General features: G+C 33.9%; 1 long non-coding RNA gene across 1 annotated transcript in view; it reads left to right on the top strand.

The window, feature by feature from the left end:
- LOC140612311 (uncharacterized) overlaps positions 1–20,356 on the top strand; it is a 28,818-nt gene extending 8,462 nt beyond the window's left edge. Inside the window, exon 4 of the long non-coding RNA XR_012013580.1 lies at positions 20,214–20,356. This is a non-coding gene — a long non-coding RNA (uncharacterized lncRNA). The remainder of the gene's footprint in view (positions 1–20,213) is intronic.
- The last annotated feature ends 6,245 nt before the right edge of the window (positions 20,357–26,601 follow it).

The raw sequence follows: 26,601 nt of genomic DNA, 5'->3' as shown, positions 1-26,601 counted from the left end.
CCAGGATTTTATCCATAATTATACATATCAGCTTAAAAAGGAATGTAATATTTTTCTAATAAGATTATCCATTCCATCTAACAAATGGAAATTACTGAATAAGTCATTTGATATATATTAGTTATCAGTATTAAAATAATTATGAATCATGGCAAAGCCTACTCAATGTTGTAATTTCAATTCTTCTTCATTGTCATTCTTAAAAATCCATTTGAAAAATAATAGCTCTTGAAAATCATATCAGGGATAAAATTTGCTAAACAAATGACTCTCCTTGGAAATGAACAAACAGCTCAAGAGCTTAGCAATCAATCACTGCAATGATACGATATAAATATAATTTTCTATAATTTTCTATTCCATTAGCATTCTGATTATTTGCTATATTTTCCTTTGTCATTTAATATGTTGGTTTGTTCAAATTGTCATGAACAGTAATTTTATACTTTTACTATTTCCCTATAATATTTTGTTTTATCTACAATTTCAATGACCCTCTTGTGTTTATATATAAATGCTTTTTCTAGAAGATCTTACCAACCACCAGCCACCAATTACTGAATAAAGAAATGTAATGAGAGATTCACTACAATGGATTTGTTTCTTCTGGGATTACTGGCTAAAACTCTATCAAGATTTCTTAGCAGACCTCTAGGTCTTTTATATCTGGAAAGAAATGAAATCTCATGCTATTGTTTTACCTTAAGTTTATTTACTAAAAGGTTTATAAGTGACATTCATTAATTTTTCAGATAGTTTATATTCAAAAATTGATTTGATATTCGGAAAAACTACATGTCAACAAGCTAGAAAATCTAAGAGAAATGGATAGATTCCTAGAAACATAACCTACCAAAACTGAATCAGGAAGAAATAGAAAATTTGAACAGAGTGATTACCAACAAGGAGATTGAATCAGTAATCAAAACACTCCCAACAAGCAGAAGTCCAGAAGTAGATGGCTTCACAGGGATATTCTGCCAAACATTTAAAGAAGAGTTAATACCTGTTCTTCTCAAATTATTCTCCAAAAGAAGAAGAGAAACTTCCAAATTCATCCTCTTGAGGCCACTATCACCCTGATACCAAAACCAGACAAAAACACACAAAAAAGGAGAATAATATGCTAGTATCTCTGATGAACACAGATGCAGAAACACTATTAAAACAAATCCGATAATACATTAAAAAAAATCACTCACCACTATCAAATGGGATTTATTCCTGGGATGCAAGGGTGGTTCAATGTTTGCAAATCAATCAACATCATATATCACATCAATAAAATAAAGGATAAAAAAAGTATGATCATTTTAACAAATGCAGTAAAAGCATTTGATAAAGTACATCCATTCATGATAAAAGCCCTCAAAAAAGAAAGTTTAGAGGAAATATACCTCAACATAATAAAGTCTATATATGACAAATCCACAGTGAACACCATACTCAGTGGGGAAAATTGAGAGCTTACCCAAGGCCAGAAACAAGACAGGGATGCCCACTCTCAACATTTTTATTCAACATTGTACTGGGAGTCCTAGCCACAGCAATCAAACAACAAAAAGAACTAAAAAGTATTTAAATCAATAAGGAAGAAGTAAAACTTTCACTATTGGTAGATAACATGATACCCCATATAGAAAACCCTAAAGACTCCACCAAAAAACCACTAGAACTGATAAATAAATTCAGTAAAGTAACACGATACAAAAATCAATGTGCAGAAATCTGTTGCATTTCTTTTTTTTTTTTAAGAATTTTTTGTGGGGACACCTGGCTGGCTCAGTCTGAGGAACATGCAACTCTTCATCTCCAGGCTGTGAATTCAAGCCCCACAATAGGTATAGAGATTAGTTAAAAAAAAATGACTGAGCCATCTAGGCTCCCACAATCTGTTGCATTTTCTATATGTGAACAATGAAAAAGCAGAAAAAGAAATTAAGAAATTAATCCCATTTACGATTGCACCAAAAATAAGAGACCTAGGAATAAATATAACCAAACAGGAAAAAGACTTGTACTCTGAAAACCATTGGACGTTAACAAAAGAAACTGAAATATGACACAAAGAAATGGAATGATATTCCATGCTCATGGACTAGAAGACAAATATTGTTGAAATGTCTATACTACCCAAAGCAATTTACACATTTAATGTAATCCCTATCAAAGTATAAACAATATTTTTCACAGAACTAGAACAAAGAATCCTAAAATTTATATGGACGCACAAAAGGCCCCAAATAGCCAAAGCAATTTTGAAAAAGTAACGTGAAGCTAGAGGTATCATAATTCTGAACTTCAAATTATATTATAAAGCTGCAGGAGTCAAAACAGTATGGTATCAGAACAAAAATAAACACATAGATCAATGGAACAGAAGAGAAAACCCATAAATAAACCCACACCTAAAAGGTCAATTAATTTTCCACAAAGCAGGAAAGAATATTCAATGGGAAAAAGACAACCTCTTCATTAAATGGTGTTGGGAAAACTAGTCAGCTACATGAAAAAAAATGAAACTGGACCACTTTCTCACACCACACACACAAATAAATTCAAAATGGATTAAAGACCTCCATGTGAGACCTGAAATCAAAAAAATTCCTAGAGGAAAACAGAGGAGTAATCTCTCTGACATAGGCCATACCAACATTTTTCTACATATGTCTCCTGAAGCAAGGGAAATAACAGCATTTTTTTGAAGAGAGTGATTACCAACAAGGAGATTGAATCAGTAATCAAAAAACTCTCAAAAAGTATTGGGAGTATATCAAAATAAAAACCTTGCACACAGCAAAGGAAACAATCAACAAAACTAAAAGGCAGCCCATTGAATGGGAGAAGATATTTGCAAATGACATATCCAATAAAAGGTTAGTCTTATCCAAAATCTATAAAGAACTTTTAAAACTCAACACCCAGAAAACAACTAATCTAATTAAAAAATAGGCAGAACAACAGACATTTCTGTGAAGATAACAACCAGGTGTTCAACAGATCCATGAAAAGAAGCTCAATATCCCTCATCATCAGGGAAAGGCAAATCATAACTAAAGTGAGCAATCACCCCACCCTTGACAGAAGAGCTAAAATCAAAAACACAAGGAAAACCAAGTGCTGCAGGGATGTGGAGAAAAAGGAGCCTTTATGTATGTGGAGGGGAATGCAAGCTGGTACAGCCACTGTGGAAAACAGTAGGGGGGTTCCTCAAAAACTTAAAACTAGAACCACCCTACAATCCATTAATTGCACTACTAGATATTCACCCAAAAATACAAAAACACTAAATCAAAGGGACTCGTGCACTCCTATGTTTACAGCAGATGTACAAAAGGCAAATTAGGGAAGCAACCCAAGTGTTCATCAATAGATGAATGGATAAAGAGGATGAGGTGTGTATATATGTTTATATGCATATATAATTGGTGAAATAGGTTACGGGGATTAAGGAGCACTTGTGATGAGCCCCAGGTGATCCATGGGGGTAATGAACCACCATATATTACATTCAAAACTAATATAACCCTGTATGCTGACTATGCTGGAAGTAATATAAAATTTAAAAATTGATTTGTGTCATGCTGAGAGTTATTTTAGAATACTGTTTGTTTAGATTTCTTAATGTCTTATTTTGAGCACCTAGAAGTGTTTGGATTACTTGAGATTTTTAAGTTTTTTATGCGGTAATATACCTGTAATCATTAACAAAAGGTTCTCTAGAGAGAAAAGGAACTGATGTGTCCCATTGAGTAATTTCTCTGATATAAACTGTCTTGTCAAGGCCAATTTTAAGCTACCTACGTGAGGTCACTAAATGAGGAATTAGGAAGCAATAAACACCTCACTTTCATGAGCTTATAAAAACTGAAAATGCTAGCCAGCACACCACTGACCATGACAAAGTCTTTTACTTAAAGTTTATAATTAGGTAAGTATAGTAACATCTCCTGAATGTGTTTAAATTGTATATAGTTAAATGACTGAGGGCCAAAATTTACTTTGTAGTATCCTTGAAAATGGTGGCTAAACTATCTGCTCTTTCTTTCATCCCATACTTCATGTACAACAATGCTGTAACCTTTTCCCCAAAACATTCCTAAGTACCTAAATGTGGACATACACCTGAAAAATAAACCACAAAACACCAAATAATTTGTAGTAGGTTTATGCAGGAATGGCATTTAATTGGCCTTTTAAGTGTGCCAATTTAATTATTATATTGCTAAAATGCATAATAAATAAAATTGTTAAATGTATTTTTTAAAGATTTTTTAAAAGATTTTATTCATTCATTCATTCATTCATTCATGAGAGAAAGAGAGAAAAAGAGACAGAGAGGCAGAGACATAGGCAGAGGAAGAAGCAGGCTCCCCACAAAGAGCCCAATGTGGGATTTGATCCTAGACCTCGGGATCACGCTCTGAGCCTGAAGGCAGACGCTCAACCGCTGAGCCACCCAGATGTCCCTAAAATTATCTTCTGATTTGAAATACTTCATCTACTAGGAATTTACATAAAGCCTCAAATGTGTATTACACTGCAATATTGGAAACCAGGAGGAATAGTTGGAAAATGGAGGAGGCATGCTGTGGAAAGGGGAGGCAAACATTTTTAATGACTTTACTAGGCATTAAGGGAAAAAACAAAACCAAAATGTGTTTCCTCCCAATATAATGGCATTTGCCCAAAAACCAGAAATAACACACTTTGGAAAATATTTTATAGCTGACATCCTCACTCCTTTTCTGTAAGAATTGGCATCATGCAAATAGAGTAAACGTGCTGAAAACCCACGGACATATTCTAGTGATTTATCTTGCTGCTCAAGATCCACCATTTTATCAAAAGTTAAAAGTCAACTGAAAACTTAAGAGCCAAGCAGGAAATAGACTCAACCCTAGAGATGGTTACCAGAGGGGAGGTGGGTGGAGGGAATTAGGTGATACAGGTGGTGGGGATTAAGGAGGGCATTTGTGATGAAAAAGTGATGAGTCACTAAACTCTACACTCAAAACTAGTATTGCACTGTATGTTAACTAACTGGAATTTTTTTTAAGATTTTATTTATTTATTCATCAGAGATACAGAGACAGAGAGAGAGGCAGAGACACAGGCAGAGGGAGAAGCAGGCTCCATGCAGGGCGCCTGATGTGGGATTCAATCCAGGCCCTCCAGGATCACAACCAGGGCAGGAAAAACATCAAAACAATTCAACAATGCCAAAACAACTTTAAAAAATAAGCATCTCTCAAACATCCACACCCATTCTTTAATTTTTGAGTCGGTCTTTCTTCATATGGTGTGATGCTTTTGAGATACACCTATGTAGATGTACCTCTCACCAGTCTGTTCCTTTTTATTGACATATGAGTGTGTTTTCATATTTTATTTATTTTATTACAGTTGATGAGCACTTGTTTTTCTTGTTTTTTTTTGGGGGGGGGGTAGCTATGATGAAAACAGCCCTCAGATGTATTTGCATACAGATCGTCATGTGGACATTTATTCTCATTTCCCTTGGGTAAATATCTAGGTGGGATTACCGAGTTGTAAAGTATATTTTTGAATTCCTAAGTAACTGCTAAACTATTTTCCAAATGACTGTGTTTGACCAGCTTTCTGCTTAGCTTCTCAGTCACTTCAAAGCCTCAGTTTCTCTCCTCTTCTCAGGTCTTTGTAATTTTAGCTATTCTCATCGGTCTGGTATCCTTTACAGTTTAAATTTGCATTTCCCCAATTAATAATTGTGAACATCTTGTCATGGGCTCATGTGCTACAGATATATATACCTTGGTGAAGTATTTGTTCATTCTTAGATAAAAAATATTGTTTTTTTATTATGTTGTCACCTTATTGTTGTACTGCAAGAAAATTTTACATTCTTGAATGTCTGCATTCAAGCCTTTTATCAGGTGTTTTGCAAATATTTTCTTTCAGTGTGTGTCTTGTATTTCATTTCATTGTCATCCAGAGAGCTTTTAAATATTAATAAACTTCAGTGCATAAATTTTCCCTTTAATGTTTATGCTTTTGCAACCTAAGAAATTTGCTTAAAACAAGGACACAAACTATCCTTATGTTTTCTTCATATATATATTACACACACACATATATATATTTTAGTTTTATTTATTACATTAAAATCTGTGATCCAAAAAAAAACAAACAAAAAAAAATAAAAATAAAAAAAAAATAAAATCTGTGATCCATTTTGAGTTAATTTCTTGTATATACTTAGAGTAACAATGAAAGTTTTACTTACTGAATTCTCAAATGTTCTAGTACTTATTGAAAAAAAAAATTTCTCTTGCAATGTTTCATTTACCTATTTCTTGAAAATTAACTGGCCACACACATGAGGGTTTAATTTTAGGCTTTGTATTTTGGTTTACTGATGTATGCCTATCCATACAATGGAAAATGTTCATGATTATTATAGCTTTATGCTAAAATTTGAAGCCAGGTAGTACAAAATTCTCCCACCATGTTTTTCATTAGGTAAATATAAATTAAAATTATGGCTTCATTCCTCCACACATCTACTCAAATATCTTGAGTTTTTTTAATCATTAATTTGACATACTGGTGAGAATATGTACTAAAGGGATTTCTTGGGGATCCCTGGGTGGCTCAGCGGTTTAGCACCGCCTTCGTCCCAGGGCGTGATCCCGGAGACCAGGGATGGAGTCCCATGTCAGGCTCCCTGCGTGGGGCCTGCTTCTCCCTCTGCCTGTGTCTCTGTCTCTCTCTGTCTCTGTGTCTCTCATGAATAAATAAAATCTTTAAAAAAAAATAAAGGGATTTCGTATAATGTGTTGGTAGCCTTTTAAATTTGTCCAATATTTTGGAAAATTCTATGGAAAATAAAACTCCTAGGAATAAACAGGCTTATCTTCTATGGCTAAGTAATTCTACTCCTATGTAATAGGAACAACCTTCAACTTGATATAAAAGAAAATTCCAAGAACTATAGATCATAAATGGCAATATATGTTCTTGCTAATATCGTTACAATGGGTGCTATAGATCAATGCAAGTAAGTGAATTAGATCTAGACACAACTTAAATAAATTGCATAAACATAATGTTGAGTGAAAAAAGCAAGGTTCACAGGATAATACTTAAAGAAAGAACATTTGTCTGTGGTTTTAGAAGTCAGTGTAGAACCTACTTTGGACAGGATGTGGAAATAGTGACTAGAAAAGATAGGGAATTTTTGAGTGTCATACTTGTAGGTTTGGATGATAGTGACATGAATGTATTCACGTTGTAAAAATTCATTTATAATTATACATTGTAGTCTTTTCTGTATACATGTCAATTGCTTCAACAAGGTTTATTATAAAGAATATTTCTCATATTTCATTTAAAAAAACATTAATATAGAACTCTCATAATATATTCAGTGAAGTACCTAAGGAGCAGAGAAACTTTCTAAGATCAGCCTTTTGCATTCCAAAAGATTTAATAAATTCAGAAATCATATTATTCCATATGAAATAAAGAATATTCATAAACTTTTTCTTAAGGTCCATGGTTAAAAGCAAGGCTGTCATTCCACATTTATCACTAATCCACAGTGTTCTAGTCTTATGGTATAACAACCTAGAATCTGTTTGATATGTTTTTGGTTTTGTTTTTTCCTCTGAGACCTAACAGAAACCAAAGAGAAAAAATATATCCATCCATTACTCATGTTGAATTGCTCCCAAATGACGGCCTCCTTCCAGTCAAGAAGCTGCACATGCACTATTCACTAGAAACTCAATTATCAAGGTCTACTCTGCTGTAGGTTATATGAATTTGATTCCAGAAATAGCAAGGACTTGTTTAAATATATCTTCTCCAGAACAGATTTTAAACTGACTGAAGGGGCTTGTCAATGCCCTGGTATTGTTAACATATTTTATGCATGAATGTGTACTGTTTATGGAGAGCGAGATTTATCATTTTCATCTTATTTTAAAGCATCCCATGGCTCAGAAGATTTTAGGGAGCATAGTTAAGAGCCCAAAAATCGACAAGCATATGGTCAATTAATCTTAGACAAAGCAGGAAAGAATATCCAATGAGAAAAACAATGTCTCTTTAACAAACAGTGCTGAGAAAACTGGACAGCAATGTGTAAAAGAATGAAACTGGACCATTTTTTTACACCATACACTAAAATAAATTCAAAATGATTAAAGACCTAAATGATTAAAGACATAAAAATCTTAGAGAACACAAGCAGTAACCCCTTTGACATCCACCACAGCATCCTCTTTCTAGATATCTTTCCTGAGGCAAGAGAAACAAAAACAAAAATAAAATACTTGGACTAAAGCAAAACACTCCCGCACAGTGAAGGAAACAATCAACAAAACTGAAAGGCAACCTACTGAATGGGAGAAGGTATTTCCAAATGACATATCCAGTAAAGGGTTAGTATCCAAAATCTATCAAGAACCTATAAAACACCCAAAAAATGAATAACCAAAAATGGGCAGAAGAGCTGAAGAGATACTTTTCCAAAGAAGACACATCCGATGGCCAACAGGCAGGTGAAAAGATGCTCAGTATTACTCATCAAGGAAGTACATATCAAATCCACAATGAAATATCACCCCACACCTGTCAGAATGGCTAAAATCAACAACACAAGAAACAATAGGTGTTGGTAATGATATGGAGAGAGAGAAACCCTCTTACACTCTTGGTGGGAATGCACACTGGTGCAGCCACTTTGAAAAACAATATGGAGGTTCCCCAAACTTTAAAAATAGAACCTTATGATCCAGCAATTGTGCCATTAGGTATTGACCCAAATAACACAAAAATACTAATTCAAAGGGATATGTGCACCCTCCATGTTTATAACAGCATTGTCTATAATAACAAAAGTATAGAGCCACCCCAACTGTCTATGGACTGATGAATGGATACAGAAGAGTGATATATGTGTATGTGTGTGTATATATACACACACACAAAAGAGAGTATTAGCCATAAAAAAAGAATGAAATCTTTTCTTTTGCAATGATAATGGATGGATCTATACAGTATTATGCTAAGTCAGGGAAAGACAAATACCATATGATTTCACTCATAGGTAGAATTTAAGAAACAAATGAGCAAAAGGAAAAAAGAGAGAGAGACAGACCAATAAACAGATTTAACTACAGAAAACAAACTGATGGTTGCCAGAGGGGAGGGGAGTGAAGGTGGTGGGTTAAACAAGTGATGGGGATTAAGGAACACGCTTGTCCATGATGAGCGCTGGGTGATGTACGGAAATATTGAATCACTCCATTGTACACCTGAAACTAATATTATACTGTATGTTAACTGGAATTTAAAAACTTAAAAAAAAAGCCCAACAATATATCTATGTTCCTATTACCTGTAATATATGAATTATGTATTCTACAACAATACATTAATGGAATTTTACTATTTAAGATCAGAAGTAATGAATTCTTAGTTGCTGTTTTTTTTTTTTAATGTTGGTATTAAAGCAAATAGCATTTGATACTTGAACTAGAAACTCACTTTTTCTTTTACCAGAGCATTTATACCTCGATATTCTGTTGTGGTAGTAAGATAAGGGTTTTTACTGGGACTTCCAATTTGAAGCTAGATAACTTTGTTCATGGAGCTGCCTCTGGCAACTCTAAGCCGGTAGCGCAGAAGACTTAGGTAGAGCTACTGGGCATCTATACATGTCCTTTGACCCATCACATTTTATCTCTGATGGTATTGGTTTTGCACACTGAAACACAACTACTGCCTTGGTTTTGTATGTCATCAGGTTTACAACGTTTTTATTGACACACCAGGCTAAGTAGCCCTGGGCTGCATAGTCCAGTTCTAAGACTACCTTCTTATCCAATCAGCAAGATCACCCACATATCATCTTGATGTCAGCTACGTGGCTTCTTTTACTCTCCATTGCCTACCAGCAGTGTTTGTGCTTGCAACATTTTCCCTTTGGTTTTGTTTCAAGGACTCATATTTAGAAATCCATGAACAGGGCAAAGGATGCTATCTGTTGATCCTGTAACACAATTTGTTTCTTAGAGGACAGTCCTTTAGATGAGAAACCTTCCTTTAGGTCTAATTGCTTATTAGAAATGCAACTGTCAAAGCAGTAAGTTCTTAAATGGAATATCAAAAGGACTTGCTCATAATGAGAAAGTCATTCTCATGATTAAAGATAATGTTCTAAAGCAGAGATATGTTCCTTGCTGTACCTAGCTGATCAATATGACTAATAAGTTCCTTCTTTTTCTCTTCGACCTAAATACACAAGAAAACTTGCTTTTGAGTGAAATGTTTTCAGTCATTTTCTTCCCATTTGTACTCTCAAATTCCATACACATTTATATATAATTATATTCATAGAGTTACTGTTCTTTAAGTTACTCTTCCTCATTCAAAAGCAAACCGTAGATGCCTCTTGCCTAAATCACTTAGATCTATATCACATTGTGTGTTACTCCACTGCATGTATTTGTCGTAACTTATTTTCCTAAGGAATATTTAGATCAGGCTTTCTAAAAAGTATTATGGCCTAGTGGTCTATTGACAGAAACTTCTTAAACTCAAGGTCTAAATTTTTTATGTTTTGTAGGTTTATTATTATTAATGCAGTTGCTTTTCCTTCTTTCCAAGGAATGTTCTTGTTTGGGGGGATAAATGACTTCTTCCATTTTCTCTATTTGGTATCTTAATCGCTGACCTGTTAGGTTTTCTGATTCTAAATTTGATATATTTTATTGTAAAGTCAGTATCTTTTATACTTTATTCTACAATTTATCACTCATACTTCTTTGATTCTTATGAGTAATGTGTTCTATTTATTTATTAACTCATTTAAACCAAAGAAACTCATTTAAATTAAGGACAAAAGCATCCTCATGAAGTAGGTAGAATGATTATCTCTGTTTTACAGATGAGGAAATAGAGGCATCTAGAGGTTAAGTAACTAACCCAGGATTATGTAATTAGTAAATGGTAGAGGTTATACTCTTAACCACTAAGGTAAAATATTTCTAGTATAGTTTTGGTTTTGGCTTCTAGAAGTTTTGAAATCAGTCTATTTCATAATTTTATTGTATCAGCAAACTTTTTTGCTATACAACACTTCTACTGAGTTTTTATCTCTAAGTTTTTTCTTTTCAGTTATCACAATGTCATAACTAAAATTGCTAACACCTGTATTTTGGTTCAAACTGACAGTTTTCATATTATGTTTCTGTATTTTTAGAAGAACTACAATACTTTATTTTATAACCATATTTGTTCACAGATACTCTAACTTACCTTGCCAGTTTGTGTGTTCAACTTTTTACAGGAAAAATATAATATTCATATGTATAAAGTTTTATGTTCATTTAGAAAGCTGATTAATAAAAACTTAACATGGATAAGCATGGAATTTGTAAGTTAAAACTTTTACATGTTCACCATCTTCATGGATTTGAATTTATGGAGCCAAAGTAAGACACCAGGGTTTATTTTTCTGTTTATTTTTCTGTTTCCTGGTTTTTATTTTTTGTGTTTTTTTGAACAGAATTGTTTGTTGATTAAATTTATTTTGTTAATTATTCAAAAATATTTTTGTTTACCATGTTTCTCTTTATTAAGAACACCAGTTATCCATGCTATGGATTTCTTTTTCCATCCTTAGAAATGTATCAGCTTGTCTTTTCCTGTTTTGGTGTTGTTATGATTGGTTTGCTTTATTGATTGATTTAAACATTAGGAGCTCTCATTTCTTTGAGATACATTTTCCTTTATATTTTTATAAATCCTAAGCCTCAAAAAAAGCTATTAGTTTTCTTGCAAAATATGGCCTGGTCTTTACCATTGAAAATGATGTTTAAATATCTCCAGTGGCATTGTGATTAACCATTAATTCCTGAATTAACTCTTCCAGATTGCTTTTATTTTTCTACTTAAAATTTATTAAAAGAAAGTGCAAATATGTTGCAGGGTAATATATCTCAAATTTCTTCTGTTTCCAGCAATAAATATTCATCAACTACATGCATATAGTTTAATGTCCTTTTTTATAGTGGAAAATTTTGCTTATAGCTAGCTAGCTATGTAGGTGCTATTTAGTTGAGGTTTAATTTTAATTTTAATTTTACCTTTTTATCATTTTGAATTCTCCTCTAAACACAAGAGCTAGAGATTCCTGTTGTCATTTAGGTTTCATGTTATCATGCTTTGAAAACTCCTACTTTGTGTAATATACACAGGGTATAAATCAACCTGCTAAATTTAGACCTCTCTTATTCAACTGATCAGCAGATATTTTAGCTGTCCTATTGCTTTTTTCCAGATCATAGTTTGTTTTCATGAGTATGACCTTTTGTCTACATAATAAGAATTGATAAAATTATTAAAATTTTCACAATTTCTTTTAATTTCATAAAATGTTATGACAGTTACAGTGATGGAAACAGTTATGTGCAGATGTCTCATGCATTTAGCATAAATAGTAGGATATTGGAAATAATGAGATCTTCTAATAGTGTCAAATCATTAAGTATATATATTGGATGTATGTCTGTTAGATGCATATTAAATTATCATGTATTTCCAGGATGACATTATTCACAAAATTATGGAGAAAAAAGCTAGAACTATGAGCAGGTCCTGCTAAAGATATTTCCTCCTTCTTTTTTTATTTTATTTTTTTTTATCTTTTGAAGCACTAGTATCAGTGCTCAATGACAGTTTTCCACATCTCTTTTCAATATAACTGGCTTATGTACCATATATCCATAGGGTTGCAACTGTTCCCTTCCTTTAACTTTCCCTTGGCAATTCTGAGACTCTAGACTTAAATTTAAAAAAAAAAAAAAAAAAAAAAAGATGGATAGTACAAATGATGTCCCTTTGTAGCTATTGTTATTCAAAAGGCTATTGCAATGTGAGATTAAGAAGTAATTTATATTTTTATAGTGATGGAAATGTGTCCTCTGAAATGACATTAACTTGATTCTAACTTAAATGCTTTGGACATGAAGTCCTTATAATTGGACTAAATCTAAGAGATCTCTTTCTCTTTCTTCTTTCTAATTTTATTATCCCTAAGTATAGTTTAGCTGATTTACTACTGGTCAGATTGAGTGCTCATTCATCCTCCATGACAAATTATTCTTTTCTGAAAGAGTAAAAATCACTTTTATTCTAGTATGAAACACACTTTGCTTTATTTTAAGAATCTCTCCTTGGTAATTGAATTCAATCCTATCTTGTTGTTGCTGGCAATTTTTATCCAGCCCTTTTCCATAACTCAGCTGATCTGAACTTTCATTGCCCTGCTTGAGGCAGACACTGATGCAGCATAATCAGATAAATACATTCAAATGAAAAAAAGTCTCAGGTAGGAAAAATGCTCCTTACCAGAACTATCTATCCATGTGAGATACTCTACATACTCTAACATTCATATTTTACAGCTATGGACTTGTCCCGAGGGGCAAATACTTTGAAATTTCCTGTTAAAGATTAAATACTAATCTCCCAAGAGGACAGCATCTATTCAGCTATTTACAACAAGGCTGTAAGTCAACACCAAGCAGCTGTTCAGTTTATTTCCTCACACAAGGAGTCTTAGCTTCATAGTCTAATGAATCAATCTGAGGTTTGATTTAGCCTCGCAATCATGCCAAGAGTTACACTGTTCATTTGTGACTCAATAACTTAAGAGGATCCTTGCCATTTTCTCATAAAATGACTAGTAAATCAATCATAAATTCGTGACAGATCCAGACTCAACAAATTAGAGAGTGATCTTAGGAAAAAATAATGTTACTTTTGTTTTTTAAGTCATATGAATCATTTTATAGGTCATTTCTGGATGAAAGCAAAAGAAAACAAGTCATGGCCTCTTTTAGCATGTTTAAAAGGTGAAATAACCCCAAGGAGGCAGATTTGTTTCAAGTAGTAAATATGTTTAGAGAAATGGTTGCAAGCATCATGAAACACAAGAAAATGGAAAATTGCACTGGTTGACAACATGGAAGACAACTGACTTTGAATAAACTTGGTAGGAATACTTCTTTGACCATAGAACATCAAGTACTGTGCAGCCATAACTGCCCATTAGGAACCAGGTACTATCAGAGCTACGAAATCCTGAGTTTGGGTAAACCCAACAGCAATCCATCATAAGATGGGACATACATCTGGGAGTAGGAACAAACAAAAGGGTAAATGCAAGCTTCATGTGCCCACACTCCCATGTCATCCACAAATATTTTACCATAGCCTCTTCTTCAGTTCTGACATGTGATCTATGTATAAAAGAGGCAAAAGTTCAAGCTTGGCTCAAGGTAGGGTCAGGTCAATATGTAAGTGCAAACTGACTATGTTTAAGGGCTATGCTATGGCACTATTTAAGAGTAGCCTACAAGACAATGGTAAAGAAATGTTGTCATAGTGGGTAGAATTTTGTGTTTTTACCTGGTCATCTATTTTGTGTGGAAAGAAAAGTTGCCTATGGTTAGAGTATATATGAACTCATGGAAAATGATGTTATGGGATGAATTGTGTCCCTCACTAAATGGATCTGTTGAGATTCCAACCCTCCAGACGTTCATGCTATGAGATAAGTTCTTTGACAATGTCATTAAGATAAACTGAGGCCATCAGGATGGGGCCCTAATCCAGTCTTACTTGTGTCCTGATAAGAGAAAGAAACACCACAGATAGGCACATAGAGAAAAGGTCATGTGAGGACATAAGAAGGCAGCCATCTACAGGCCAATAAAAGAGACCTCAGTAGAAACTAAATCTACCAAAGCTTTGATCTCGGATTATGAGAACAGTAAGGAAATAAATTTCTATTGTTTAAGCAACTCAGTCTGTGGTATTTTGCTATAGCAGCTCTAACAAAGTAATACAAATGTCAAACAACTTGGCTAGTTGGGAAAAATCTGGAAAAAAGTCTGGAAGGGCAAGAAATGGATGGAATTATGGAGACATGGAGATCTGAAAATGAGGTATGTTCTAAGACCTATGGAAATGGGAACTTGGGGAAACTACTTAACAATGAAATACACAGAATAACCCCAACAGTCGATGTTCACAGTCACTTTCATGACCATTCCAGTAATAGCACAATAGTTGCTACTGTGGCAAGGATAGGGGCTATATAGCTCACCAGAGGTTATCTAACCACTGCTTCTGTCTATTGCCCATCTTACAGCAACAAAGAACAACCCAGTGTCCCTGAAACAGCACCATTTACTGAAGAAACAAGCCATTTGGTGGCAAACTAATTACAGTGGACTATTTTTCACCCTCACAGGGAAAGCATTTTATCATTACTGGGATAGACCCAGTTCTTGTTATGGGATTGCCTTTCCTGCTTACAGTGTTTTAGATAGCAACAGTATCTAAGGAATTATAGAGTATTTGATCTGCTGATAATTGCACAAGACCACAGGAAAAACATAAGATCAAAGAATATGTGGCTGTAGTGAGCTCTTGATTATAAGAACCACTAGCCCTGCTATGTGTTATGACACCTTGAAGCTGCAAACTTGATAGAGTAATGGAATGGCCTATTGAAGATACACTTCAAGTGTCATCTTGAAAATGATTCCCCCAGATGATCAAGAGTAATTCTCCCAGACATCAAAACCAATTATTATTATGAGTTGTCTTCAATTGGTAAATTGCATTAGTTTGAGAATCAAGGAATGAAATTATCTGTGGCTCTGTTTACCTTTCCTCCTAGCAACCTACTTAGGAAATATGTGCTTTCCACCTCTATGACTCTGGGCTCTTCGGGTATAGTGGTCCCGTGCCTCATAGACAAAATACTTCCACTAGGTAACAGAGCCATATTTCCACTAAACCTCCAAATACAATCAACTCCCAATCACATTGTCTCATGATTAGAGCCCAGTAGACTAGGAGAAGGGTTAATCCTGGCAAGGATGAATAGGTCCTGATCATCAGAGGAAGTAGGATTTTGCTGCATAATGGGGAGGGTAGAGAAGCCTAACTTGGAAAATCAAGGGACTCACTTTGTTGTCCTTTGGTATTCTCTTGACTAATTTCCACTGTGACTAGAAAAACACAGAGACCCCACCCGAGAAGGATACAGTTCCCTGCTGGTTGATTATATAGACAATCTAGAAAGTATGGGAGAGGAGATGGTGATGGTTATACAGTTATGCCAGCAAGAGGAGCTTTCGAGTCAGGGGTTGCACTTTACCAAACTAATCTTCCTCTTACAACTTTATCCCTGGAAATGAAGCCCAACAGAATCTGAAGAGCAATCTTTATAACATTATGTTAATCGAGTGCATCTGAATGCCCTAAGAAATGGATTGTATTAGATTTCATGATGAGCAACCCAGATACCCACTTCAGCACAGAAGCACTTGTGACCTTGGCTGCTGAGAGTTTTAGTGGTTTATAGCTCTTTTTGGGACCTTACCAAAGTCATTCCTCCTTCCTGAGGGGAACTTCTATTTCTTATTCAGTCAATGGTGGGTATAAAAGCCCATTTCCCTTGCCCCAATGAAGAATAATTTTCAATGGTCCATCTTAACTCTAAAGCTCTTGCTGGAAAAGAGATACTTTTGAGTGATTAACGTTCAGTCTTGATGCATTTTCTCTTCTAATCCCATTTCCTAGTCAATTTGTTCCCTCTACAAAGTTATACATAGCATCTCTATTCGACTCAGGACTCTATATCCAGACCAAAAATATCTCTTTTATGTATAGTACTATATTTATCTCCTCTGCACTACCAACTAGAGATCAAGTAGATATCTCAACCATAATAACTTGCCATAAATCAGCCCTTTTGTCAACATTCCTTATCTCATGGTAGCTCTATTCTTCCTGTTTCATAGAGTTCCTACAGATTTCTCTATTGTATGATATTCTAAATCAAATCCATTAGTAGGTCTTATCATCCATACTTTGGTAAGATCCAACACCTCATTACATCTTACTACTTGTGCTGTTACCTTAGTCAAGGCACCATCTTATCTAATCTGCATGACTTCAGTTGCACACACTTTTCCTCCTCCCACTCTTGTCTCTCTTCAGTCTTTTCTTTACAGAACGGACAGAGTGACCATTTTAAAATAATGGATTCATTCTATTATTTCTTTTTTCAAACACTCTTACAGTAAAATCCTGCCTCCAATATAATAATATTCAAGTTTTCCTATAGATTATAACTACAAGATCAAGATGCCTAGTTACCTCTTCTTTGACTTCATCTCTAAATATCTTGTTTAAGCATATAAACATGATCTGCCTAACAACTACAGGTTGATAATTCTAGGTAATTCTTAAGGAATATTTCTAAACCTTACACTTTATTTTAAAAGAGAAAGAGAGAGAGAGAATTAGGAGTAATTTAGAAGTATATCCAATGGTATTCTTCACAGAAACAGAAAACAATTCCTAAAATCTGCTTAGAACCACAAAAGATCCAAGTAACCTAAGCAATTCTGAGGAAGAAAAACAAAGCCAGTGGTATCACACTTCTTGATTTCAAACTATATTACAAATCTGTAGTAATACAAAAAGTATCATACTAGCATAATAATAAACCCACAGGGCAATGGGATACAGAGCCCAGAATTAAAACTCTCAAATACATGGTCAACTAATATTTGACAAGGAGCTAAGAACACCCAATGGGTAGAGGATAGTCTCTTCAACAAATAGTGCTGTGAAAACTTAAGATCTTCTGCACAGCAAAATAAATAATAAAGTTGCAGTGTAAAAAATGGGAGGACATTTTTACAAAGAGTTAATATCCAAAATATATAAAGTACCCCAACAACTCAATAATAAAGGAATAAACAATCTGATTAAAAAGTGAGCAGAAAAAAAATAAAAATAAAAATAAAAAGTGAGCAGAGAAAGTAAATACACTTTTACTCGCAAAGAAAACATGCAAGTGGTCAACAGGTACACCAAAAGATGCTCAGTATCACTAATCATTAGGGAAATGCAAATCAAAACCACAAGGAAATATCATCACCTCATATCTGTTAGAATGGGCATCATCAAGGGGACAAGAGGTAACAAATTGGTGAGGACATGAAGAAAAAGGAAACTTTATACGCTGTTGGTGGGACTGTACATTGGTTTAGGCACTATGGAAAAAAATAGAGAGATTCTTCAAAGAATTAAAAATAGCCCTGCCATACGATCCAACAATTCCTCATCTAGGTATATACCCAAAGGAAATGAAAAGAGGACATCAAAGAAATATCCACTGTCATGTTTATTGCAGCATTAATAGGGAGATTTAAGTATCCGTCAAGGAATGAATGGGTAAGATGATGTGGAATATTATTCAGTCATGAAAAAAGAATGACATTCTGCCATTTACCACAACATGGATGGGCCTTCAGCACATTATATATTGAATGAGATAAGTCAGAGAAAGACAACCATCAAATGCTATCACTTATGTGTGGAATTTTAAAAAGCCAAATTCATTTTAAAATAAAATAAAATGGTTACAAGGAGATGGGAGAGGTGGTGGGTATGTACTGATGTTGTTTAAGGGTATAAATTTGCTAAGAGTAGTAAATAAGCCTTAGAGATCTAATGCGCAGTATAATGACTATATTACAATCATCAAACTTATTGTGAGACTGGAACATAATCATTCCATCCAGTAAAAAGAGATAATTACATAAGGTGATAGAGGTGCTAATTACTGCTATAAGAGCTGTCATATTAACAATAAAAAACTATGTCAAATTAACATGTTGTTGGTCTTAAATGTATGCCGTGTTGTATGTCAAATATACTTCAATAAAAAAATTCCTTCTTCCTTTGTAATCTGACTTCAATCCATACTTGTTTTTATGGAATACCTTTGTGGGTTTTTTGTTGTTATTGTTATTGTTGTTGTTTATTTTTTTTTTAAAGAGAGAGGAAGAGAGAGGTGGGGAGGGGAGCCACAGAGGGAGAGGTAGAGAGAGAATCCCAGGTGGACTGCATACCCAGCACCCAACTCAGGGCTCAATCCTATAATCTTAAAATCATGACCTAAGCTGAAATCAAGAGTAGGATTTTAACCAACTGAACTACCCAGGCTCCCAGGTGCAATACTTTTCTTAAGTGACGTCACAGAGCCTCTATGTATGACCGCAAATCTTCTCTCATTGCCTATAATATCAGACACAGATGTGCTCATCTGACTCCCTGCCAATAATTTATCTTTCTTTTCTTGATCCTATATTTTCAATTCTACCTATTTATCATCATCTTACTACTTTTTTATCTATGAGTTTGTACTTCTCTTTTCTAATGCTTATGTGACATTATTTTTTTATTCTATTCCTACTGATTAGTAGGATTAAAGTTTCCTTTGGGGATGCCTGAGTAGCTCAGCAGTTTAGCGCCTGCCTTCAGCCCATGGTGTGATCCTGGAGTCCAGGGATCAAGTCCCACACCAGGCTCCCCGAGTGGAGCCTGCTTCTCCCTCTGCCTGTGTCTTTGCCTCTCTCTCTGTGTCTCATGAATAAATACAAAAAATCTTAAAAAAAAGTTTCCTTTGTATCAGCAAATATATTTTGCTGCTGAATATTTTCCTTTTCTCTGCATCTTTTCTTAGGATGTTATGCTGCGACTATTTATTTCTTCCTTTTGTAGAGTTGGATTTTTTATATATAGTAGTTTTTGTTGGTGGGATAGGATATGTCATTTTTTAGAAGATTGGAGATTTCTGGAGACAAGAGAATCTTCATTATTAATTTTTGGTTTTATTTATACTGCTATCAAATATAGAGGCCTATATAAGTTCAGAAGTAATTAGAGGGTTTTTTGTTTTTTGTTGTTTGTTCTTGTTTACTTTCTTGTTTGATGTTTGGTACAAAGTAAATTTTTTATACTGCTTTCTTTGAAAGATGGTGGCTTTCATTGATTTTAGCTTGGTTAGTTCAAAATTAGTTATGCTAAGGTTCACTTTATGAGAAAAAATGGATTATTACATTAATTATATGAATGAAATAAGATTTCAATATCAAAAATAACATGATTTCAGTATCAGATCTATAATTAATTAGCAGACTTGCAACTGTAGCCTAATTCAGACCCCACAGCCTGGACACTGAAAAAGTAAGTAATTTAGCTGTTACATATTTCAAGTTACTTTTCTGTAACATAAAGATAATGTAAATTATTTACCCAGTTACTAAATTATTGTAATTATTCTGCAGATCCAGACAAACCTCACACACAAGAAAAATTTGGTTTGGATGCTGAGGCTGATGACGTATACATACCCACCAGGAGGGTATGAAAAGGTTTATCCCTCATACACTTCCTGTGGAAAACCAAGCAGCCCTCAAGCAGGTCCTAGAAGAGCATAAAAGAATTAAAAAAAAGAATATGGCTTGGTGCTCTCATTTTGGATGGGGCTGGGTTGAAGGTTTGAACCTTTGTGGCTGGAATTTCTTGCCAGTGACAAAGGAAGGAGCACCCTGGATTTCTTACCAACTTGTCCAAATGTGGGGCTAGAAGGGAAACGGGAGGGATGGGATTTAATGGGATTGAGCGGTAAACATGGAAACCTAGAGTCAGACTATTAAAATAAGGACTACGTGTGATGATACTTGCAAAATGCTTAGCTAGTGGTTATTTTATTACCATTATCATTACAATAAATAAAAGATCACCTCAGTTACTTGCCCAAAATCTGTAAGAGAAGGAAGACATCTGCAGTTTCAATGAATTTCAGACATGCTTGAGCTATAGCTAAGTTGCTACAAAATGATAACAAGAGAAAAGACTGTTTTGGTTTGCCACCTTTATACTTTTCATGATTTCCTCTGCTATCTTTTTTTGGAGCTATCCAAAAACCCCCCCCCCAAAAAAACAACCAACCAACCAAACGTCTTCCTACCTGTGACCATATTAGGATATATACAGTCTATGTACATGGAAAGGACATCCAATGAACTATCTTAGCATATACAGCTAGCAGAATTCATAGAAACAACAAAGGTTGGAAATGCCTGGGAAAATATTCTTTGTATTTTATAAAATCAGGCCAATTATTTCTTTTTAAAATTTATTTTAAATAGAGACTGTAGGAACTGGGGATAGGGTGAATGAGAGGGGCAGATGGGGTAGGGGAATCTCAACCAGACTCCTCACTGAGTATGAGCCTGACATGAGGCTCTATCTTCCAACCCTGAGATCAAGACCTGAGCCAAGAACCACGAGTCAGCTGCTTACCCGACTGGGCCGCCCAGGCACCCCCCAATTTTTCTTTCTACCTACCATATTGATTTGAATTAATGAGGAAGGTAAGTGAACTACATATTTCATAGTTTTAACTAGTTAGTTATATAATTGTACCATTTCTCTATTCCTGTTTACTAGAGGTATATAGTTATCTAGAGTTAGTGGTAATTCTAAAATTTCTTATGAAGTTTGCCTTTCACATCTCAGAGATTCCATTGCCCAGTGATTAAATCCCGTATTTTTTTTTCCACTTCGTTTTTCAGAGGAGAACCAAGATGATCACTACAACATACGAGGCATATTTTCAAAGACTGATTTTTTTACCTCCCATCCTCACCTCGGACCCATCCAATCTGATTTATTCCCTTCTATGTCCTGAGAATGCTCTAGTCTGAACTCTTGCTTTCCATACTGCTAACTGTATTATGGTCACTTGACTATCCTCCTATTACTCCACCAGTTAGCATTATGCAAAATACTGACCATTCCATTACTGGGTGGGGGTGGAGGGTGTCATTTGTTCTCCCATCCTAATTTTCATCTACCATTCAGCCTCCTGAAGTCTCTATCTATCCCACCAAAAAATGAAAACTGTACCATCTATCTTGGACCTTATTTTCCCCTCTACTTGTTCCCTGAAGCAATCTCATTCATCCCATTATTTAAATGGCATCTATCTGCCAAGGTCTTTCAAATATTAAAATTTGGGCCATCAATGTATGATGATGAAAATACTATTACATAAATATTCCCTCAGATTCATATTTATTTAGTTGTGCAATGCTGAATTTTAAATGATTAGGTTAATTTGATTGTGATTGTGATGGATTGGCTTTAATTATAAAGTAAGTTTCTCTTTAACCTACATTCTATGAGAATAATTCATTTCCATAATTTTAGCATAATTTTGATTTTAGAGAGGTGTCCAGTGACAAATCCTTTTACAGCTGTCTAAAGCAATCCCAAATTTATTAAAAGGATAAATATGTCATAATTTCATCAGCAAAAAGCAGTATTTTCCTCCATTAAAATAGGATTGAAATATTTTTAAAAATATGTTGTTTATCTTATTTTCTTTTTAGCACTATTTCACATTCTCATGCAATCTCCAGAGGCTTTAAGAGTGCATAATGAAATTTATGCCATATTAAAGTGTAGCTTGATTAGTACAATTGAATAAAATGAGATTATTAATTACAGATAGAATTTTGTTCTACGGATTTCATACAAAATCAAGCAATATCTTCTGTTAATATTACCGTGCTTGCTTACCACATGTCATTAGGTCTCTATGTAAAAATCCTAATATTGTTACTATTGATCTAATGAGTTCTCCCATGCAAATTAAAATATGTGGTTTTTGTTACCTTATCTTTCATCAATATCCAGAAGAATTTTTATAACATTTGACATTTCAATGAATTTTAGCAAGTTTAGAGATAGTTAGAATTACTGAAACCATCATTTTCTTTATCTCAGGAAATCAGAAATACATTTCTATTCTAGCTAAGATCAATATTTTCATCCTTGATATAATAAACAAGATTAGGAATTTCCAGATGGTTTTAAAGACTATATGAAACTGTAAAAGGGCCTATTTATTTTTTTAGAAATCTTATTTCCAAATTGCTTAGTTCCTTTCTATACTTGCTACTGTTGTTTCTCTTATCTTTTGGTAAGTTTTTTTTTTTTTCTCCCTCAATAACAGGATAAATACATCATGCTATGGTGTTAAATTACATGCTTAACAATGAAATTAAAATCAACATAATTCCCTTATGTAAAATACTTTTAGAGCACACTGTGCATCAAAGATGCTTACTACTAGTAATAAAAGGGAAGTATTCTAAGGTGTGCTAAGTGATGATTCTATCAATCTACTCTAGGTTGGAGGTCTTCAGAATCTAGGTTTTCTCTTATAGTGCTTGCCAAACTGCCATTCAGAATCAGAAGCATTTATTCCTCCCCGTATAATTAATAATAAAGTAACTCTAACTAGAATAAGACAAGTTTCTCTATTTGGGAACATTTTACTGCAGTCCTTTCTCTCTCTCTCTCTCTAGATAGATAGATAGATAGATATAGATAGATATATAGATATTCTAAAGAATATATAGTCTTTATTTTTCAGAGGAATATATTATATATTCCATATATATTATATACTCCTAAATTATATATTATATATTCCATATATATTATATAATATATATATTCCTATATAGTATATATTCCTAAATTATATATTTATATTCCTAAAGAGTTTAGCAACATAGAGCCCCTTTTTAGGACTAAATTCAGAAAATATGCCTGACTTATGCTTTTGCCTTTAACAGCTTTTTTCTGCCAGGTTCTGAGGCTGGTCAAGGTTGTTCTGTGGAATTGTTCACCTGCACTTTGCATAATTGAAAGATGCTACTGTTTTCTCTTGTCCTGCCTATGGGTTTAGACAGCTGTTTCTCCAACAGGCAGTAAATTGGTAAACAAAACAACAGCACTTTCTGGGCAGCTGTATAACAGCACAAAGACGAATTTATTAAGCTTTTACTCACAATATGATAAATGCATAATCTACTTTTTTGCATAATTCTGGTCAGGAGCGTTTCTATGGGTAATTGTTTCATTTATTTGCTACAATAAAAACATTTTAATCTACATGATAACGATGAAAATAAATATATAACACTTATCTTTTTTTCCTCATACTGTCATTTATCTAATTTGATGATGCTGAAATAGCTAGAGGAAGCAGGTGTAACTAAATAGGAATGTAGGCACTAATATGTGATTTTCACTCTATGCTGATTTGAGCTTTTTGAAAGGGTCATTAAAAATGTCCATGTGCTCCTACCATTTGTTTTGCAAAACTGGCACTGATAACAATTAGGCACAATCAGCAAATCAACAAAAATAAGTGGTAAATAACAGAATGTAGTATAAATTTTTATTTAACTAAAAATAAGTAAGCTTGGCCATTTTCTCTGATAGCTCTCCAAGGTAAACCGCTATCATCCCATAGCATTATCTGAGGGTAAAGAAGGCAGTTTAGAATGTTGTTTCTGTTTACACAATAGCTACAAGGATAATTTTTGGAATCATATTCAACTTGGTTCAAATCCCAACTTCTGTGTCTAGCTGTGTTCCACTTCAGCACTGCCCCTTAAATACAGGCGTACTTTGTTTCATTGCACTTAACTTTGTTACACTTTGCAGATCCTATGTTTTTTACAAATGAAAGGTTTGTGGCAATCCATATTTAGCAGGTCTATCATCACCATTTTTCCAACAGCATTTGTCCACTTCATGTTCACCTCTGTGTTACAACTTGGTAATTCTCACAATATTTCAACCTTTTTCAATATTACTATCATATCTGTTATAGGGATCTGTGTTCATGATTTTAACTTGCTGAAAGCTCAGATGATCGCATATTTTAACAATAAAGTATTCTGTTAGTAAACATATTTTAGTTTTTTTTTAATTCCAGTGTGCTTAATATACAGAGTGTTATATTAATTTCCGATGTATAACATAGGCAATAAAGTATTTCCTTAAACTGTGGACACTTTTTTTAGACAATATTTGCACACTCAATAGACTATAACATAGGTAAATATGACTTGTATATGCCCTGGGAAATAAAAAAAATCATTTGACTTGTTTTATTGTGATAGTCACTTTAATGCATTTGTCTACAACTGAACCATAATATCTCTGAAGTTAGCCTGCATCTGAGTGTCTGAACTCTTTTATTTGTAAAACTGAGACGAATAGTAGGTATTTCAAAAGATATTTGTTTAGATTAAAAGAGATGCTACATATAATTAGCATAAGATAAAGAGAAGTTGAATCACTAAGTTACATGCCTAAAGCTAATGTAACATTGTGTCTCAATTATACTCAAATTAAAAAAAAAATAATGAGATGTTAATGCTTCCTGTAATCTTTTTTTTTTTTTTTTTTTTTATTTTTTTTTTTTAAATTTTTTTTTTTTAATTTTTTATTTATTTATGATAGGCACACAGTGAGAGAGAGAGAGGCAGAGACACAGGCAGAGGGAGAAGCAGGCTCCATGCACCGGAAGCCCGACGTGGGACTCGATCCCGGGTCTCCAGGATCGCGCCCTGGGCCAAAGGCAGGCGCCAAACCGCTGCGCCACCCAGGGATCCCTGCTTCCTGTAATCTTTTAACATACACTAGGTGGGCTTATTATTTAGTAATTATAATTAATAATACATATAAATTATTTGACATTGAATGGGTGTCATCATTTTGTGACATACATGTTCCACAGGTATGGTTTCCTCATTGACTAGAAAAATGGAGTTTTTAAAAATATCCCTTGTCTTTCTTCTTTTCCATAATAGGGATAACCTATCATTGTCAACTAGAACTTCTACTTCTATTCATTTTAAAAATTTCTCACATTGTGAAGTGAAAATTTTTCACTCTGTGAAGTGTATCATATCCTTGTTTTTCTAATATTTTTTGATCCTCTGGATCAGCATAAGATATTTAGTCTCTTCTACATAATCTCTATTTCTTTCTGTATTAGTTGTTTTTTCACTATCTCTCCCTTACTAAGTAATAATAAAGACAGAGGTCATGTGTTTTTCCATAGAAGCACTGTTATCACAGAATTGTATGTTGTCTAATATATTACAAGAAGTAATAAGTATACATACATGAGGTTGGTCATTCATTAAACTCTGAAAATATATTTTATATGTTCAAATTTTAAAAATGCTTTCATTTTTCAGGATAAAGAGGGGGTATACTAAAATTACCAAATTGATGGCTTACTACTTTATTTTATTTATTTATTTATTTATTTATTTATTTATTTATTTATTTATTTATTTATTTATGATAGTCACACACAGAGAGAGAGAGAGGCAGAGACATAGGCAGAGAGAGAAGCAGGCTCCATGCACTGGAAGCCCGACGCGGGATTCGATCCCGGGTCTCCAGGATCGCGCCCTGGGCCAAAGGCAGGCGCTAAACCGCTGTGCCACCCAGGGATCCCAAAATTAATATATATTATGTATAACAATTTGTAAGTAAGCTAAGTTTATATATTTTTAGAAATAACAGACAGAAGAATATAGATTCAAAAAGATTCGAGAACATATTCTAAATTACAATTAACTGATACTCAACAAAGTGTGTGGAATCCTCTACAAAGCCATATACAACTTGCAGAAAATTACCAAACAATAGGCAAGAATCCAGGTATATTAGTATCTAATTTGGTATAAATCAAAGTCGAACGTCTTTTACAGATTTTTGTGATTGGCACTGTTGTTCACCCATGACAAAATTTAAATACTTTAAATGCTTTTAAAAGAATCAAGCTTG

Source organism: Canis lupus, chromosome 2 (assembly GCF_048164855.1).
Source record: "Canis lupus baileyi chromosome 2, mCanLup2.hap1, whole genome shotgun sequence".
NCBI lineage: Eukaryota > Metazoa > Chordata > Mammalia > Carnivora > Canidae > Canis > Canis lupus.
Note: the sequence above shows the minus strand (reverse complement) of the source record. Positions and strands in the feature narration are given on the sequence as shown.